At 51.1% G+C, this 19,116-nt stretch overlaps 1 protein-coding gene across 19 annotated transcripts in view; it reads left to right on the forward strand.

Moving 5' to 3' along the window:
- CACNA1C (calcium voltage-gated channel subunit alpha1 C) overlaps positions 1-19,116 on the forward strand; it is a 585,430-nt gene that overhangs the window by 225,410 nt on the left and 340,904 nt on the right. The window lies entirely within an intron of this gene.

Genomic DNA, 19,116 nt, shown 5'->3' on the forward strand with positions numbered 1-19,116 from the left:
ACCGTGCAGCAGAACTACCCAGGCCACCTTCTAAATATTACAGAACCAACCATCTTGAAGGACCAGGGCCACGTGGGATGGACCCAGCGACATCTCCTGGGAAAGATGCTTCATCTTCTGAGGCTCTGGATGGAGCGTCTTCCCGTGCTGCGGAGCACGGAGCACTGCATGGCTCTGCCTGCCGTCTGGCGCATCTGCACCGCCATGTTCTCTGTCACGGGGCAGGAGGTGCAATTCTTGCTAAAACCCACCTGTGTGACAAACTGGCCACACCTTCAGTGCTGAAAGACCAACAGTTGCCCACTCTTGCAGACTCTGAAGAGTAAAGGTAGAAACAGAAACTCCGAGAGCCACAGAGGCTACTCAGAGTGGGCTTATTTAAAGGGAAGACCCCTGGCTCTATCCCCGGAGATTATGATTCAGGAGGTCTGGAGTAGAGGCCAGGAATCTGCATTTCTAATTAGCCCATGCTCTTCCCACCCCCACCCATGTGGATGTGGTTCATCCTTAGACCATACTTGGAGGAACGCTGACATACACAGGAAAGAAAGCTGCGTACTAATAGGAATCACTCAGACGCCCACTTGCTAGGATGTGAGGCTAGAAATTCAGGTTCATGATTGTCCAAGTGGGTTAGAGAAAGAAACGGGGTGTTTTAATTTTGAATGTGGATAACGTGTAGCACAATGATTTCATCCTGATGATCACTTTTTAAAATATTTGTTTTCTTACTATTGAGTTCCTTATGTATTTTGGATATTAACTACTTATCAGATATATAGTTTGCAAATATTTTCTTACATGTAAGTCTTTAATCCATTGTGAGTTGATTTTTGTATTAAATATATGGTGTGAGATAGGGTTTGATATCCAGTTTTCCCAGTACCGTTTTTTGAAGACTGTCCTTTCCCCATTGTGTATTTTTGGTGCCCTTGTCAAATATTAGTTGACTGTGTACGCATGGATTCATTTCTGCACTCTCTCTTCTGTTTCGTTGGTCTGTGTATGTCTTTTGATGCCATTACCATACTGTTTTGATTACTATAGCTTTGCAGTATGGTTGGAAATCAGGAAGTGTGATGTCTCAAGCTTTGTTCTTTTTCAAGAGTGCTTTGGCTATTCAGGCTAATAATCTGATGAAAAAATCAGCAAAGGACCTGAAGAGACCCTTTTTTATATCTTTTAATTCTTTATTTGTTCATATAGGATTTTCCTTTTATTTTCCAAATTTTTCCTTAAAATAAAGGAAAATGGTAGTACTTGTAAAGTTTTTCTTTTTCTTTTTTTCTTCCTACACAGGATCACACAGCTCCTTGGAGGCAGCAGAGCCAGGACTAGAACACAGCTCCCTGAGTTTTTTAAATTTTTTAAAAAAGTTTTAATATATTTAGGCAATACAAGTTGAACTCTATTATGTGTACATATTGTATCATGGTGAAGTCTGGGCTTTTAGTGTACCCATCACCCATATAGTGTACCTTGCACCCCATAGGTACTTTTCCATTCCTCATCCTCTCCCACCATCCCCTCTTGAGTTGCCAGTGTCCATTATACCACTGTGTGTGTCCTTGTATAGCCATAGGTTAGTTCCCACCTATAAGTGAGAACACGCGGCATTCATTTTTTTTTTCTGAGTTACTTCACTTAGTTCCATCCAAGTTGTTGCAAAAGACATTACTTCATTCTTTCTTAACACTGAATAGTACTCCATGGTATATATCCATACACAGCACAATTTCTTTGTCAACTCACTGGTTGATCGACACTTAGGTTGATTCCATGTCTTTGCGATTGTGAATTGTGATGTGATAAATATACGAGTGCAGCGGGTATCTTTGATATAGTGATTTCTTTTCTTTTGAGTAGATATTCAGTAGTGGGATTGCAGGATCAAATCTACTTTTAGTTCTTTGAGAAATCTCCATACTGATCTCCGTAGAGGTTGTACTAATAATCTACCTTCCCACCAATGGTATGTTAAGTATTCCCTTTCATCACATCTGTACCAATAGCAATTGTTTCTTGACTTTTTAGTAATGGCCATTCAAATTGGAGTGAGGTGGTATCTCATTGTGGTTTTAATTTGCATTTCCCTGATGATTAGTGATGTTGGGCTTTTTTTTATGCTTGTTGGCCATTGGTATAGCTTCTTTTGAAAAATGGCTGTTCATGTCATTTGTCTGCTTTTTAATAGGGTTGCTTATTATTTTCTTGCTGAGTTGTTTGAGTTCCTTGTAGATTCTGGATATTATTCCTTTGTCAGTCACATAGCTTGTGAATATTTTCTCCCATTCTGTAGGTTGTCTGTTTTCTCTTTTGATTATTTCCTTTGCTGCACAGAAGGTTTTTAGTTTAATTAAAGTTTCATTTGTCTATTTTTGTTTTTGATGCATTTGCTTTTAGGATCTGAGTCATAAATTCTTTGCCTAGGCCAATGTCCAGAAGAGTTTTTCTTCGATTTTCTTCAATTAATAGGATTTTTATGGTTTTGGGTCTTACATTTAAGTCTTTAATCCATCTTGAGTTAATTTTTGTATATGGTGAGAGATAGGGATCCAGTTTCTTGAACAGATATTTTTCCACAGAAGACATACAAATGGCCAACAAATATATTAAAGGTGATCACACTAATCACCAAAATACAAATGAAAACCACAATGAGATATCACCTCACACTTGTCAGAATGGCTGTTATCAAAAAGAGAAGCAACAACAAGTGTTGGCAAGGGTGTGGAGAAAAGAGAACCTTTGTACACTGTTGGTGGGAATGTAAATTGGTACAGCCATCGTGGAAAACAGTATTGAGGTTCTTCAAAAAAAAAAATAGAACTACCATATGATACAGCAGTCCCACTTATAGGTAGATAGCTGAAGAAAATGAAATCTGTATCTCTAAGAGATATCTGCACTCTCATGTTCATTGCAGCATAACAATAGCCCGGATATGGAAACAACCTAAGTGTTAGGCAACAGATGAATAAAGGAAATGTGATTTTTACAATATATAATAGGACATTATTTATTCTTTGAAAAGAAGGAAATCCTGCCATTTGCAACAATGTGGATGAACCCGAAGGACGCTATGCTAAGTGAAAAAAGCCAGACACAGAAAGACAAATATTAAATACTGTGTGATCTCACATATCTGTGGAATCTTAAAACGTTTAACTCACAGAAGTGGAGAGTAGAACAGGTGTTGTCAGGGGCTAAGAGGCAGGGAATGGGGACATTGTGGTTAAAGGGTATCAACTTGTTATGCCCTTTAACCAGGTATAAACCTTCAGTTATAAGGTGAACAAGTTCTGGGGATCTTATGTACAGTATGGTGACTATGGTTAAAAATACCGTATTGTATATACTTGGAATTTGCTAAGAGAGTAGATCTTAAAGATTCTCACCACACACATGGACGTGCACACACACACACACACATGCACACACAAACACACACAGAGACAACTACATGAGGTGATAGGTGTGTTAATCAGGTTGATTGTGATAATCACTTCACAATATGTATTTATATCACATCATCTTGTTCTACACTTTAAATATATGTAATTTTGTCAATCACACCTCAATAAAGCTAGGAAAAATCAAAACTGCAAAAAAATAAATAAAAATAAATACGCAGGAAGTATTTCTTAAGCAGCACCTTGCAGGGGCACTGTGAGCACTCTGCATAGGTATGGTCCCCTTCTGGAACACACAGTCCAGGAGGGAAGGAATGAGGAAGTGGGGTGGAGCCGCAGTGGCATGCCAAGTAGCAGGGATCATAGACAGCCAGATTGCTGCACGAGTTTCTAAGGTTTCTTAAAGGTCTATGGTCTCTCTTTCTCCCCTCACCCCCGCCCTTCCTCTCCCTTCCCCTGTCTCAGGTTTTCAGCAGGGCGCGGTGTGGGTTCACACTGGTACTCTGTAGTCTGGAACCTGGGTGCCTGGCAGTCTAGGAGACCTACGTCTAAATCTCGCTGTGTGGTCCCGGGAGCTGCTCAGCTCACTGGACGGCTGCCGTGTGGGGGGCACTTATTATACCAAATCCTCTATAATTATTAGCTCATTTAACCCTTCAAGATTCAACCCCATCAGCTTAAGTGGTAGTATTGTCCCCTCTTTACACACAAGGGAGCCGAGGCTCAGAGAGGCGCAGTCACTTAACCCGGGTCAGGGGCCTCTCCCAGGCCTGTTGTCTCCAGGACCTCCATTCTCTTCCCTGCAGTTCCCTCAGCTGGAAGACGGGGCAGCATCCGCCCCTGCCCGTTACAGAGAACGTGAGAATAGAGAATTCTTGAAGTACGTCACCAGCAAATCGAACTTGGCTTTTGAATGCAGGGGAGGCAAAATGACATTGACAAATAATAGAATTTACATGAAGTTTTAATTTGTTTAGGGAAATGCCGTCAACCCGTTGGCATTGTTGACTCATTTGGAAATTTGACTTCCAAAGGAGCAAATGCAAAGTATTTTTCGTACCCCAGCTGTCCTTTCTTAGATCTGAGGAGGGAAATGGTAGAGTGGGTAACTGAAAGTCTGGAGTGGTTTGTATTTAGCCCTGACGGCAGGGGCATGGACGGCGTGAAGCTTGCAAGGGGCCTCCACTCCCGGGATCCTTGCCCCAGTGGGCCCCTGTTCAGCTCTCAATGCGTGACGCGTGCCAGGAAGCCAGTGTGTTTGGAGATACCACGCAGCCACCGATAGTGCTCTGAAGCACAACGCCGAAAGAACAAACTGTTGCCTCCCAACACCCTTCTTAATGCAGATGGAGTTTCTGTGAATCCTGGAAGGTGCAGGTGGGGGGAGGTAGGTAAGGAGTGGGAGCGGAAGGCAACCCCAGCTTCAGCAGAACCGGGGCTGGTGTCTGCAACAACGTAAAGTAACTTGGAGAAGTCTAATCCTGATCTCAGTGTGGTTCTCTTCCATGCTGATCGCAGCACACGGCAAGGCTTTCCTCTCTGCTCAGAGTCTGGAGCACGTCACCACCCTTCCTTTGCAGCCAGCCGGGTCCTTCCCCGGTGTCAGTAGCATTGAGGGAAGCCAGGGTCACCTCATCTCTGTCTTGAGGCGTATCTAGCTTTCCCAAATAGCAAACTCTGGCTCTTTTAGCAAATGACTTCCAGATGCTGCAAGCAGCGGCCAGTGGAATTTTATTGCCCCCAGACTGTGGTTCTGGGCCACATACTTCTGACGTAAAGCTAATTCGGAATGTAAACATTGCAAGACATGTACTGGAATTAATTAAAGCTACCCTGCATTCTCTAAGGCCTAGGAGTCTGCAATTAACTGTTTGCATTAACACCAGGCCAAGCAGATCAGCTGGAGTGTGTGAGCCTGGATTATCACCTTCTCCCTTTACCTTCAGAAAAAAGTGCAGTTGGACCCAAGCTGCCCATTTCCCCAGGGGGGGGTTGAATTTCCCAGCCTGAGAAGAGACTGCCTGAGCTGTCCTCTCGGCCATAGCAGACAGGAGGCAGACGACGCATGGGACGCAAAGCTGGGCATGCCGTGATGACGTGGGGCCGGGGACAGACGGGAGCCTCTACCTGCCACTGCAGGCCTCAGACGCTCCTTTAACTGGGAATGCAAGTGTGTGCAATGAAAGAGGAACGGTCACGTTCCTGGTGGGCCTGCAGAGAAAACTGTGGCATCTAGGACTTGGCGGATAAAACTAGAAACAGCTTTTGGGAATAATTTTTTAACTTCACGATGGCATTTAAAAGTAGCATGAAAGTTTTGGAGATGGTGGTGGTGGTGGTTGCATAACAATGTGAATATACTTAATGCCACTGAACTGTAAACTTAAAAATGGTTAAAATGCTAAATTTTATGTAATGTGTAATTTTACCCCCTAAATAAGCAAAATGTTCAGGCTGTAAAGGCTTTTGGGGATTATGCAAACTACGCCAATCCCTGGAATATTCCCTACTCACCCTGCCCCCTGCCATGTGATACAGGAGGGTGGAAGTGAGCCTGCGGCTCCCTGGGAACAGTTCACACGGTGTTGTGGTATTTCAGGGGCATCTGTGTAAGCTCCCAGAGGGCCACCCGCCAGGGCTGACGGGCCCCTCACACCCCTCCGTGTGGTTAGAGCGGACCCTGCTGGCAGGCAGCTAAGTAGCTGCACTCACTATAGACTGCAGCCCTTAGGAGAGACTCCAGAGGCCACCTGCTTTAGCCGGGCTCCTGAAGGAAGAGAGGGACGTCACTACCCTGCAGTGTGGCCGTGGGGCAGCGTGCAGGCGTGTGCACACAGGAGCTGCTCTGCTGAATCTAACTGTGGCGGATTTCTGTGTATATGAAGCAAACTGTACTCCAGTGTTGTATTTCAGCCACCGTATCACTCCTGCCTTACAGAAAGCTTGTGATCACCGCAAGCCCCAGGTATTCGTTTCCATGAAGGACTGTTGAGGAAGGGTTCCCCAGTCCTGAAGTTAGTTAAATTTATTTAACCAAAACCCAGAAATGTACCATACACCTTATAATTCATCATGTTGGAATCAATGCATCTGATATTGAGACTCCTGACTCCTGTGCCTGCTCTCCTCCCTAGCTTTGGGGGTCTCTGTGTCTTCATCTGAGTGAGAATTCTGTGTATCACAGTGAGATGAAACGCTGGACAGGACAGGCCCTGGAGCACAGAGGCCACCTCCCCAAATCACAGTGGCCCAGTAATGACAGCCCCATGGCTGTGGTAAGAGCCCTGCATCCACTTGGCCGCCACCGTCCAGCCGGGTTTCTCCCCTGTGCTCCCAGGACTGGCAGGGACTCTGCGCGAGACCAGTTCAGCGAGGGGCTCGACGTGGCAGGCGGGACTCGGCGTGTGTGGGGCCCAGCATGTCCTGTGGCGTGAATCAGTCAGTGAAGACATTGGTCATCCCCAGACCTCATTGTAGGTGACAATTCACACTTCACTTCCTTCCTGCCCAGAAAGAGTCTCCTCAAAACCGTGCACAATGTAAAGTAGGGGTTTGAGTTTCATTTCTCCTGGCGCCTTCTGGTGGGGCACCAGTCAGCAGGAAGCTAGCTCACTCTTTGGGAAGGGAAGGAACCCGAGATCAAGGGCCCAGAAAATCCCCAAGAAGAAAACACCATCCCTGTAATCAGTGAGGAATAAACTAGATGCCAGTTTGGGACAACTTTCAGTTTCCTCGGTGCATTGAGAATGTTGGTTCAGAGATTTGGGGAGTGGGTCTTCCCGACCTTCCCCTCCGACGTGAACACACGCTCTCTCCTTCAGGAGAGCGGTGTGTCGGGGAAGAGCTGAGAGGACCGGAGGGCCTTTCTCGGGGAAGCGGCATTAGCAGGTTGGTGGAGACTGATGCAGACAGGGTTTCAGCTGGAAAGGCTTTATTGCTTTTTATCTATTGACACTTTTTCAATTAGGGAGTCTCCCCTGAGATGATCTATCGCCTCCCTGTCTGAGCAGGAAATAATCGCCGTCGGTCGAGCAGCTCCGTCATCTGCCTCGCGTCTTTCCCAAGGCCGGGGAGGCCCCGGGACAGCAGCTTCCCGCGTGCGGCCGTCTGGGCGTGGGGCCCTCGGCCTTGGCTACCATCTTGCTGGAGGGCTCAGCCCCGTCCACACTCCCTCCCCTTTCTTCTCTTCCTCCTTCCGCTTCTTGGTCTCTTTGAGGCTGGTGACAATGTGTTTGCGCCCTGTCACCGTTACCTCCTGGCACCTCCTCTCTCTCTCTAGGCCGGAGCCCCCCTTTCTCTTGTTCCCGGGACCCTGTGCTGCTCGTAGGTTCGGATGCCTCAGCTGGGATGTGGCCCCGCAGGGCTGCCTCAGGATGACGTGTTTATCCTACTGAGTGTTTTGGGGGAGACTTCAGAATTCCACGACCTGCTGTTTTAAACAGAAACTTTGACTGTAAGTGTCACCGAAGTGCAGTGTGTGCACGGCGGGGGGCACGCAGACTTGACACGTGCGCAGCGTAGCGAGTTTCCTCCTGGCGCACGCGGCCGCCTTGCCAGCACCGGGACGGGAAACGCCACTCACCCCTCTCGCGTCCCTTCTGCAGCCACTGTCCTGACCTGACCTCTCATGGCATAGGTCAGTTTTGCCTCTCGATGCAAATACATTCACAAAATACGTATGTTTGGTCTAGATTTCTTTACTCAGGATTATGCTTGTGAGATTCATCTGTGTCGTTGCCTGTCGCCCTGTGTTCACACTCACTGGTGTGCAGTGTTCCATCTGGATATACCACGGTATTTTACTGATTCTGCTGTTGATGGATATTTGGGTTTTTTAAAATAGCAAACATGCACATATACTTTAGTTACGTGTAATACCTAGGCGTGGAATTGCCGGGTCATGGGGCATGCCTGTGTTTAGCACGAGGATTGCCAGTTTTACAAAGTGGTTGTACAGCAGTGAAGTTTTTTCAGTGTAGAAAAACTTAAGAACGGTCACCCACCCTGGGCACCGCCATCCTGCCTTTGGGAAACGCAGAAGTGGTGATTGTCTGAAGTCCGGGGCTGTCTTTTGACCAGACCTCGCTGCCTCTGCGTTGGCCTGCAGGGATGCTCCTTCTCCACAGGTAGGAGAGAAAAGGACACATCCGTCTCACCTGCCGCAAACCTCCTCCAGCCCATTCTTCTGCCCTATAACCTTCCCCAAAGTGCCTTATTTGAACCTCAGGCATTCAGAGGCAGGTGAGCACTGTCGGGGTGGCCTTTTCCCATTTTTCCAGAGGACTTGGAGAAGCTGGGCTCCGTCACACTCCTTGATGGACATCACCTGCAACTGTCTGCATTCCTTGTCCTCCAATCATCTGGGAACGAGAGAGAAAAGAGTGTTTGCTTGAGATGGGCTTTAGGACAACACGGGACCAGCCTCCCTCAGCTAGATGGATGAGTGCCCAGGTGAACACGCCACTTGTGGTTTTTTTCTTCCAGCTACTACCTTTCTTGATTAGGAAACTGTGTTGTCAGTGACTTATGGGGGAGAAGAATGGGCTCTAGCAGCCCTTTAAGCCAAGGCCATTTTTGTTCAGGAAAGAAACCGAGGGCCCTTGTGCGCCCCGTGCCTGCGTGGAGCCCCACACGCTGCGGCGTCCTCAGGCGTCGCCCATCCTCCCTGGAAGGGCGGAGGGAGAGGGGTGTGAAAGGCAAGAAAAATCTATGAGCTGCACAAATATTCAGTTCTAGGCATTATTTTAGGTGTGTGGGCACAGTTGACCGAGCAAATAAATGAAGATTAGTTTTAAAATACAATTAAAAGAGCTTTGCTTGCTTCCCAGAACAGAAATCTTTTGAGATTTTACCTATATCCCTCCTAGGAATGAGAGTGCTCTAAGAATATATGGCTTTTTGGTCAAAGTCTCTGAATGTCACCTAATGCTGGGAACCTGTTCTCATCAGGCAAAAGGAGAAACACAGCAAAAAGATCAGTGTGACGGTTGCTTATGTATAAAGATGGTGCTGGCGCCTCCGTACCCAGCTCTCTGGTGAGAGCAAGCACGGCTGTTGCTGGAGGGCAGGACCTTGGTGGGCAGAGAGCAGGTGACTGGAGGCCTGTGCCCCGACCCGGGAGGCCACCAGCTCCACTCAGAGAGCTGGCTCTGGGCCTACTGGACTTCTGCTAACATGGGGCAAGCCCCCAAAGCTGAGCACATCCAGGGAGGTGGCAGAACAGAACAGTTAAAAGTCAAATTCCAGCTTCACTGCCTCTCAGCTGTGTGGCCTTGGGAAAGTGCCTCTGTTTCTCTGAGACCTCAGTTTCCACATCCATAAAGTGGGGATAATTATATCTACCTCATGGGTTGTTAGAAAGATTAAATCAATCTGTGTATAGAATGTGCAGGGCATGTGGTAAACATTCGAAAGTGTTGGCTATTACGACTGTGGCTGGAGACAAAAATACTTGCCAGGCACCTGCCGTGTGCGGACATGGGCTCTCAGGACCTGCCTTCGTGGTATCTGCTGACGCACAGAGCCAGCGGGGTTAGTGAGCTGTTCCTGGAAAGCTTGCTTTGGCTGGTAAGGAAAGCCCTGGTCGTCCTGTGTAAGGCGCTAGGCTTGGGCTCAGGCATGGGCAGAGGAGCATGTGTGTGATCCTGCAGACCTCAGTGGCCAAAAAGAGACGAGACACCCCAACTCTTTGTTGACACCTGAAACACCATTAACTCATTAGTGCACCAACAAAAAACGACCAAGTATCTGCCAAGTCAGGACCCACCCTGGCACCCTGCGTGACCGTGCAGGTGTGTGCCACAAAGAGCTGACTGGCAGTGGAGAGCAGCGCGTGCAGACACGGAAGACGACCGGGAGAGAGAGTGGTCACTACCAGCTCACTGTAAGTGTGATTCACTGGATGAAGTGAGATTATTAATGCCAAGTACCCAGCATGGTGCCTAAAACATAAACAGAAATCATGACCTCACACCCACTGGGACGGCTACTGTAAAAAAACAAAACAAAAACCAGAAAACAAGTGGTGGTGAGGATGTGGACAAATTGGAAGCCTTGTGCATTGCAAGTGGGAATGTAAAATTGTGCAGCCCCTGTGGAAAACAGCATGGCAGTTCCTCAAAAAATTAAAAGTAGAATTCCTATACCATCCAACAATTTTACTTCTGGGTTTATACCCCAAATAATCGAAAGCAGAGTCTCAGAGAGATTCTTGCACACCCACGTTCAGTAGCGAAATTATTCACAACAGCCAAAAGGTGGAAGCCACCCAAGTTCCCCTTGACGGATGGATGGATAAACCAAGTGTAGTATATGCACACAAGGCGGTAGTACTCAGCCTTGAAACAGAGCGCAATTCTGACACATGCTACCACGTGCATGGACCTTGAGGATACTGCTAAGAGAAATAAACCAGTCACAAGAAAACCAATTTTGTATGATTCTGCTTGTATGCGGTATCTGGAGTAGTCAGATTCATAAAGACACAGTTGTAGGGCAGTTGCTAGGGGCTGGGGGAGGGGAAATGGGGAGTTTAATGTAATTGTTCGATGAGTACAGAGTTCCCGTTTCACACGCTGAAAAGCCTTCTGGAGACTCGTCACGCAACAATGTGGATGTGCTTAACACTACTGAACTGCCGTGCACACTGAAACATGGTTAAGATGGTAAATTTTAACACTACTGAACTGCCGTGCACACTGAAACATGGTTAAGATGGTAAATCTTAACACTACTGAACTGCCGTGCACACTGAAACGTGGTTAAGATGGTAAATCTTAACACTACTGAACTGCCGTGCACACTGAAACGTGGTTAAGATGGTAAATCTTAACACTACTGAACTGCCGTGCACACTGAAACGTGGTTAAGATGGTAAATCTTAACACTACTGAACTGCCGTGCACACTGAAACGTGGTTAAGATGGTAAATTTTATGTTATGTATATTTCACTACAATTTTTTTGCCCTGAGACAGGGTCTCACTCTGTCACCCAGGCAGGAGTGGAGTGGCACGATCACAGCTCACTGCAGCCTCCAACTCCTGGCTCAAGTGATCTTCCCGCCTCCGCCTCCCCAGTGGCTAGGACTACAGGCGTGTGCCACCGTGTCCAGCTAAGTTTTTTACTTTTATCTTTTTTGTAGAGACAGGGTCTCACTGTGTTGCCCAGGGTGGTCTTGAACAGATGGCCTCAAGTGATCCTCCCTCCTTGGCCTCCCAAAGTGCTCCACGATTTTTAAAAAATAAAAGAAAATGGAAAACGATAAAAGGAACTCGGTGAATAAATATTCGCTGCGTCTGGCTCCAGCTGAACAGAAGCAACGTCTTGGCGGAGTGCGCACTGCGGTCCGGGACGAGGAGAAGGCTCCCGCAGGACTGCATCTGGGAGGGCGGCGAGGGGCGCGGCCAGGCAGGCCGCTGCCGCTGTCTGCCCAGGTGGGGAGCAGACTTCAGCTGAGAGGAGAGCAAGTGCCATTGCCTTTCATTTCATCATCAGACTGGAACCAGCCCCTGGGAGGGGTGGTGACACAGTGACTCAAACTCATCCTCGGGAACGAATAACTGACATCACGTTTTAATTGGTGGGAGAAGCTCGGGGAGGCCGGGGCTGGGGGACGTGTGTGTTCCTGCCCAGACTAGGGAGGCAGGAAGTGGATATCGGGGCGGAGGCTTTGGGACATCTGAAAGGTGGTGGGGCTGGGAGTGGCCCTGTGAGGTGAGAGCAGCTTGGTCTCACTGGCCACAGGGTTGACCTTCTTCCCTGAACCAGATTCACAAGGTGTTTGAAGAATTATCGGTAGGATCCTTGGCTCAGTCTGTCTCCCTCTGGAGCTGGTGCCCACACAATGAGAACGGGTTTTGTTAGAGCCCTGAAGTGTAATTACAGCCCTGACAGGTGGCAGGAAGTCAGAAGAAACCTCTTACTTTGCAGACGCTTAAACAATGATGTTAAGCAGGGTGACAGTGGAGAGTTCTCCTTAAGCATAAGCCCTGTTGAGCCACAAGGCAGCACCAAATCCCCCGGAACATCACTGCCAGTGGTCAGCGACCGCCTTCTTAGATGAAGACCAAGGGCAGGCAGCTCAATGACCTTGGCATGAATCTGTCTTCACTCTCAGGATCGGGGGGGACGTGAGGGGGACGCAAGGGAGGTACCTATTCCCCCTGCTTTGCACCCACCAGCCCAAGTGCACCGTTGCCGCGGTGCTGACTCTGTGCCCGCACTGCGCCGGGCCCTGGGCTGCCGGCCTGTGAGCGCTCGCCCGGCCCAGGAGCAGCTCATAGTCCAGAGAAGGCAGGAAACAGGGGAGTCCGGTGTTGGCTGGAACAGGTGGGGACCCCCCCGGCCTGGCTGGCGGGCACTCACGGCACACAGAGTGGTACCAAAAGAGAGAGACGGGGGTGGGGGGGCGGGAGGGAAGGGAGGGAGGCCCCTCTTCTACGCCCTGCTCTCAGGAGGACTGAGAACTGGGAACTGGGAACTGAGCTCCTGTTCTGACAATTGCGCTATTTCCTGAGCACCCGTCTCCAGTCTCCAGAGGGGTGTTTGTAAGTCTCTCCCTCCTTCACAGGCTCCCTCCCGTCTTTGCCCCGTCACCCGTCACCTGTCACCTGTCCCTGACCTCTCAGGCGCCCCCTCCCTGTCCCAGCGCGCACGCGATGTGCAGCTGCCGTGAACCAGGCAGGAAGAGCCCTTGCCCCACGCTTGGGCCCAGGTCCCTGCCGCGAGCCCCGGCCCGGTGCACTGGACGCCAGCCCGAGGGGGCGCACAGGGCACAGAGAGCCCTCGAGGGGGGCTGCCAGGGGAGCCCAGGAGAGGGGCGTGGCTGCTGCTCCTCTCCGGGTGGGCCTTGCCTTCTTTGGGCGTTGCCGATGCTCTTTGGCTCGCTCCTGCTGTGGCTTTTAGTGTGTCTGAAGTGTCTGCAAATGCTGGCGCTCGTGGGGGTGTGTGGGCAGACGAGGCTGGGCCTTCCCTGGAAGGGAGGCAGCCCCTGAGGCCGCTCAGCCCACTTTTCCATTCATTCCTTAGTCTTGAGTCATTTGGACATTCCAGGGAAAGCACAAGTCGCTGCCCAGGGCTGAGGAAGCCCCACCAGCTGTGCGACGCCAGCTCCCACCCTTTCAAGTGCCAGCCCCTCTGGGTGCTGCGGTATGGCCTCTGAACTCGCCAGCAGGTGTTTCCTCTCCCTTCTCAGAGAGCCAGCTCCCCGCCCTCCCCCCACCCCTGGGGATCCCACTTCTAACTGGCCCAGCAAAGCCACTGGGTGTCCCCCCTGCTGGAGGACAGGCCGCACTGTTGCTGACCCTGGGCCCCGGCTCCACATGGAGCAGCAAGATTGGGTTTCCAGTGGTTAGCGAGTGGTTGCACTCTCCTGGGCTTCAGGTCCTGTGGGATCCAGCCTCCCCCATCGCGGACCCTGCCTTGACCTCATTCCAGGCAGCCCCAGCAGCCTGCGGGTCTCCCCTCTGTGGCCGGCTGCTGGCCTGGCTTTCGTTGATTTTCATATGTATTTGTTGACACATAATATATATGCATATTTTCATGGAAAAAAAAAGAAACAGCAACCCAAATACCAACATGCCCTAGTCCATCAGGCAGCTGCGTATGTGCTCTCAGTCTAAGAAATGTACACAAGTCATTAAATGGCAATTATTGTAATTAGTGGGACATGCACGTGAGTAATCGCCGTCCGCCCCCACTCCCGTTCACCTTGCCTGTGGCGTGTGAGGAGCCCCCTGTGGTGTGGAGGAAGGAGAAGGTGGGCCGCTGTCCCCAGGCTCTCTTCTCTCTCGGGGGTGCGCAGTTCTCTCTGTGTCACTTCCGCCTCCCTCAAAGGCTGCCTCTTCTCTGCCCCCTTCTCTGTGGCTTTCCTCAGAACACAGCTTCTCTCAAGAAAAGCACGGCATTTGATGAAACAGCTCAGAGGTTTCAACCTTGGTCAGGCACTGGGGCCAAGGCAGCCGGGCAGGAGCAGAGGACGAAAGGGATGAGGCTCCCGGGTGCCTGGAAGCCCCGGCCCCCCTCACACCCCGACTCCCTGCACTCCTGGCTCAGGGACCATCACAGGTCTGGGTGACCTGCCAGGCCAGCCAGCGCCTCCGCAAGCCTAGGCTTAGAGGAGGGGCTGCGGTGGCCACAGCAGCAGCTGGAGAAGCCTGCGGTGACAGAGCTGCAGCCCGTGACCCCAGGTTCACAGCTGAGGTGTGTGGGGCACAGCCCTGCTAGCCAGCGAGGCCCCCGCCTGGCTCGGCTCGGGCTGCCCACGTCGTCTCGGCCTGAACTGCTGACCTGGCGGCTCTGGCCCCGCTGGCTCCTGTTGGCTCTCCAGATCCTCCTGCCTTCCCAGGGGAGGGGCCTGTTTCGGGCTCCCAGGGGTGTGGTGGGGGACAGAGCAGGTGCCTCTACTAACCTTGGCCCCTCCTTTGTCCCTGGAGTATGACGGGCCGGTTCCGCTGTGTCTCCCTGCCAAGGCAGGAGAGCTCTGGGGTCCCCTCACCAGGAAGTCACGTGGGCCTGGGTCAGTCCCTCGTCAGTACAGTGGGGACTTATACCCATCTCCTAGGGCTGATGGGATGGTTAAATGCGGTACTGCTTAGCCTTGTGTTGACATTAATTAATGAGTTTATTAATTAGTTCTGGTGATTTAATAAATACTGAGCACCTACCATGTATCAGGCATGAACTTCAAGCTCTGGGGATAAAGCAGTGAATAAGTTAGTGTTTGTATTTAGTGGTATGTGTGAGTGTGGGGGGAAGAGACAATTAAACAAGTAAATAAGGGCATTTCAGACAGTGCTGTGTGCTGTGGAGATGAGGGCTCTCTGAGAAGGTGATATCTGAGACGAGATGTGAACAAATAAAGTACCAGCCATGGAAGGATCTGGAAGAGGAGCATTCTAGGCAGAGGGAACAGCTCGTGCAAAGGTCCTGAGGCAGGATCGAGCAAAGTCTGGTGACGTGGTGGTAGTGCGGTTCCTGCTGGAAGACAGCGCAGGCCGGCCTGGGGTGTACATCCGAGCGCCTTCTGCCTGGGAGTGAGGGCTGAGTTCCTGGGAGTCGTCCCAGATTTGCCAGATCTGTCAGAACTAGACAAGCTGCCAAGGCTCATCACTGTTCAATAGCCAAAGCTAATTTATTTATAGGGCATTATTAAGAAATTAATTTAATCTGTACTTTTGGTTAAAAGCGTTGCCGTATAGGTGCGTGAGCACGTTGTCTTCCTTCCCAGTGATTCACCCTGCACGTGTGTCCGTGCCCATCGCCCCTGCTCACGCGCAGGGGTTCCGGGCCACGCTCACATGGAGGCCTCTATTTCTAATGAAAGTAGTCACTTTTCCTCACTTCAAAAGCCGGAGGGCTGACCGATGGCTGGGAGGGGCGGCACGGTGACTGCCGGGATTGTGTGTAGTGATACGTGTATCATGCATTCCTGCCACCACGGGAGGTCCCCGATGGCCACCTACGGTCATGATGTCCCGGGTACGTGTGGAGCTGTACGGTCACGAATCACTTCCTCCTGCACAATCTCACGCAGCCTACGAGAAGGCAAGAGAGGAATCCCCGTCTTCACTGTGTAGAGGAGAGTGAGGCCCGGAAACCTTAACTGCCGCGGCCAGAGATGGGAGCCACGTTCGAGTGTTCCTCCTTCCGCCTCCCTCTCCCTCCTCCCTCCTCCCTCCTTCCGCCTCCCTCTCCCTCCTCCCTCCTCCCTCCTCCCTCCTTCCCCCTCCCTCTCCCCCTTTTCTCTCCTCCTCCCAGGTCCTTCGTGGACACTTCTTATCACACACTGTCGCGCGCCAGCCTCGGCTCTGTCCCTAAGCCACTTGCACCAACATCTATCTCAGGAGGTTCCCGTGGAGATTAAGTGGCTAACATGGCAAGCCAGTCCTCCACGAACGCGAGTTACTGGGCCACCCTGTCGTCACCGTGCCACCTGTCCCTCCCGAGACTGTGCTCTGAGACTCTCACCGCTCTGCCCTGGCTGTGGGCCAGCCCTGCTCTCCTGAGTCCCTTCCTTGATTCTCTGTTTCTCTGCCTGTTCTCTGTGACTGTCTCAAGTGCCCTGTGTTCCCGTCTCCCACCCCGTCCCGCGCCCTCCTGTCACCCGTGGCTCCTTTGCTGCAGACCCTGCTGCCTCTGCCTCAGTCTGCTGAGTCACATCTCCAAGTAAATGTGGAGTTTAGAAGATGTCTTCTAAGCTCACAATCCAGAAAATAATTTATAGAAAAACCTCTGAGTGGCCTTCATCGGCAACAGAGTTGTTGGGCCCTGCTCTCCCAGGACAGGGTGCTCCGTCCTGGCCTCTCTTTGTGATGGCAGGATCTGAGGGGCATGATCAGGTGCCCTGGGGGGACAGTGCGTGTAGCCATCGGGACAGGGGTAGAGTGGACCCAAACAGGAGGAAGGAGCTTCCCTGGCTCCGCCACCCCCTTGCCCATGCTTGCCCTGGACCCGTCCCCTAGGCATCCTTGAGAGACCAGACCTGACGCTGCCCGCCCTCGGTGCCAGCTGCCCCACAAGTTAGTGTCCAGGGCTCGTGCTGCTTCCCTCTCCTGGGCTGTCGCTGAGCGTGTTGCAGGGGCTCTGGGAGGTGGTTCAGTGACTTGACAAGTGACCCAGTGGAGGTCGTGTAGGGCGTCGTGTGAGTCAGCGCAGGGAGGAAGCATTGGGCAAGTTTCGGGGTCACCCTGCAGACCACTTCTGGGGCAGGGAGTGGGGTGGGACTTCTGTCTCCATCTGGGATCAGAACCCCGGCCTGGTTCCTGGCGGAGCCTAGGCGGGGAGGTGTGCGGTGGTGGCGGGGGGAAGGGTGGGGCAGAAGAAACCGGAGACCTTCTCTCCCGGTGCAGGAGCCCTGGCCGTGCGCGTGGCCAGTCTGGGCTGTGCAGTCAGTCTGGATATTTCCATTTGAGAACAAGCCAGTTGGCGGCTCTATATATAACACAGATGTCCAGAGAATTGTCAATCCTTTCTTTCAAGTCTAAAAATATGAATGCAAGTTTCAACTCTGATGCTTCAAAGTGACTCACTGTAGCCTCAGTTTCCCTCAGAAGCACAGGTGATGGCGACGACTTCCAGGACTTCCGAGGGCCTTGCGCAAGATGTGAAGACACCTCACAGGACAACGCACACTTAGAGAGGCCTGACAAGCGTTCATTCCTGTATTCATTTTGCTTTTGGGAGGTTTTTGGATTTTTCATATTCTGATTTCTCTGGTCCAAGAAGGGACCAGCCATGCCCTTCCTGCCCAGGTCTCTCTCTGCCTGGTGGCACCTGAGCGTGTACCCAGATGACACGCTGGCATTGCCCCATTTTTGCCCAAGACCATTCCATGCATGCAAGAGGAACAGCGGCAACCCCTGTCCCTGCTGCCGCTCGGGCCGCTCAGGCCCTGCCTTTCCAGGAGAACACGCTCCCTCGGCCGCACCTGTTGGGGAAGGCGTGGTGCCCGGATCCTGATGTTTCAGCTGCTTCTCCGCTGCGCAATTCTGTCTGAAGTAGGAGGTAGGGCAGGCTTGCTAGTAGACTCCAAAGGTCATTAAAAATATGAAAAGGAACTAAGCAGGCCCCCATCAATCACCTCCCTGACAGCCTGCACGGAGGAAACCTCTGCAGGGGGAGGGGCGACGCTGGGCCTCTCTGCGGGGTCTGCCTGTCTGTCCTGCTGTCTGTGTGATGAGCCCTGTTAGGAAAATGCTGTGGGTACCTAGTTGCACCAGGCACTGTTCATCTCCACCGCAACCCTGCGAGGAGGGAATTATCATCTCCGTTTTTACGGATGAGAGGTTAAATGACTAACCCAAGAGGTTCAGTCACACAGATTTAAACCCAGGCTGGTTTCAAAGCTCTGCCTGGACATGGACTCTCGTTTCCAAGGTCTGTGCCGTCTGAGAGCCCCCTGCAGTGCTGTGCAGTGGGGAAGTGTACTGCCCTGCCCCGGTCCCCGTCTCCTCTCCTCTTTGTGCCACCAGGTGTGTGGTAGTGCCTACCCTTGCTGCAGGCCCTCCTGAGAAACCCCCACCACCTGTACTGTCTGGTCTCAAGACAAATTTCCTCTGACCTATTCTCACTTTGGAGAATCCAAGAAACTCCCTGATGCAGTAAGAATACTTGGTCATTCACACTATAGTAGATCAGTATAGTAATGTGGCACCTTGTTAGGCAACATTTGTTTTAACAGGGGACTCCTAGAGCCAATCCTAAGAAGTAAATGTGTAATAGTTGAATTTTTTTCTTTCTTGGCACGTGGTATATAGTTTATTGGAAGGAAAATAGGCTCCAGAGTCAGCTGTCAAATCCTGACCCTCACTTACTCCTTGTGTGAACTTGGATGAATTAAACGAACTCTCTGGGCTCCCACTATACCATTTCTAACCCAGGGATTAAGCAAAATGCTGTATACAAAGCAACAGCACTGAGCCTGGCACCCAGAGGGACCCTCAGTAATGCCAGTTTCTCTTTTTCCTCCTTCCAGGGCAAGCAGATATTCTCCTGCTTTTCTTTAAGTCATGTGATAGCTGCCAGCTCCACCTACGTGTCAGATCGGCCCTGGCTGTGTGGACAGGGCGGAGTTGCCACACCTTTCACTTTGGGGTGCCCAGGCCCCTGGCTCTGTGGGTGGCAGGTGCTTTCTCTAGCGGGGGGGAGAGCAGGGGACTGAAACAGGCCCCCCTGCATGTCCGCCCCCAGGCAGGGCAGACACC

This window comes from Eulemur rufifrons, chromosome 16, assembly GCF_041146395.1.
Source record: "Eulemur rufifrons isolate Redbay chromosome 16, OSU_ERuf_1, whole genome shotgun sequence".
NCBI lineage: Eukaryota > Metazoa > Chordata > Mammalia > Primates > Lemuridae > Eulemur > Eulemur rufifrons.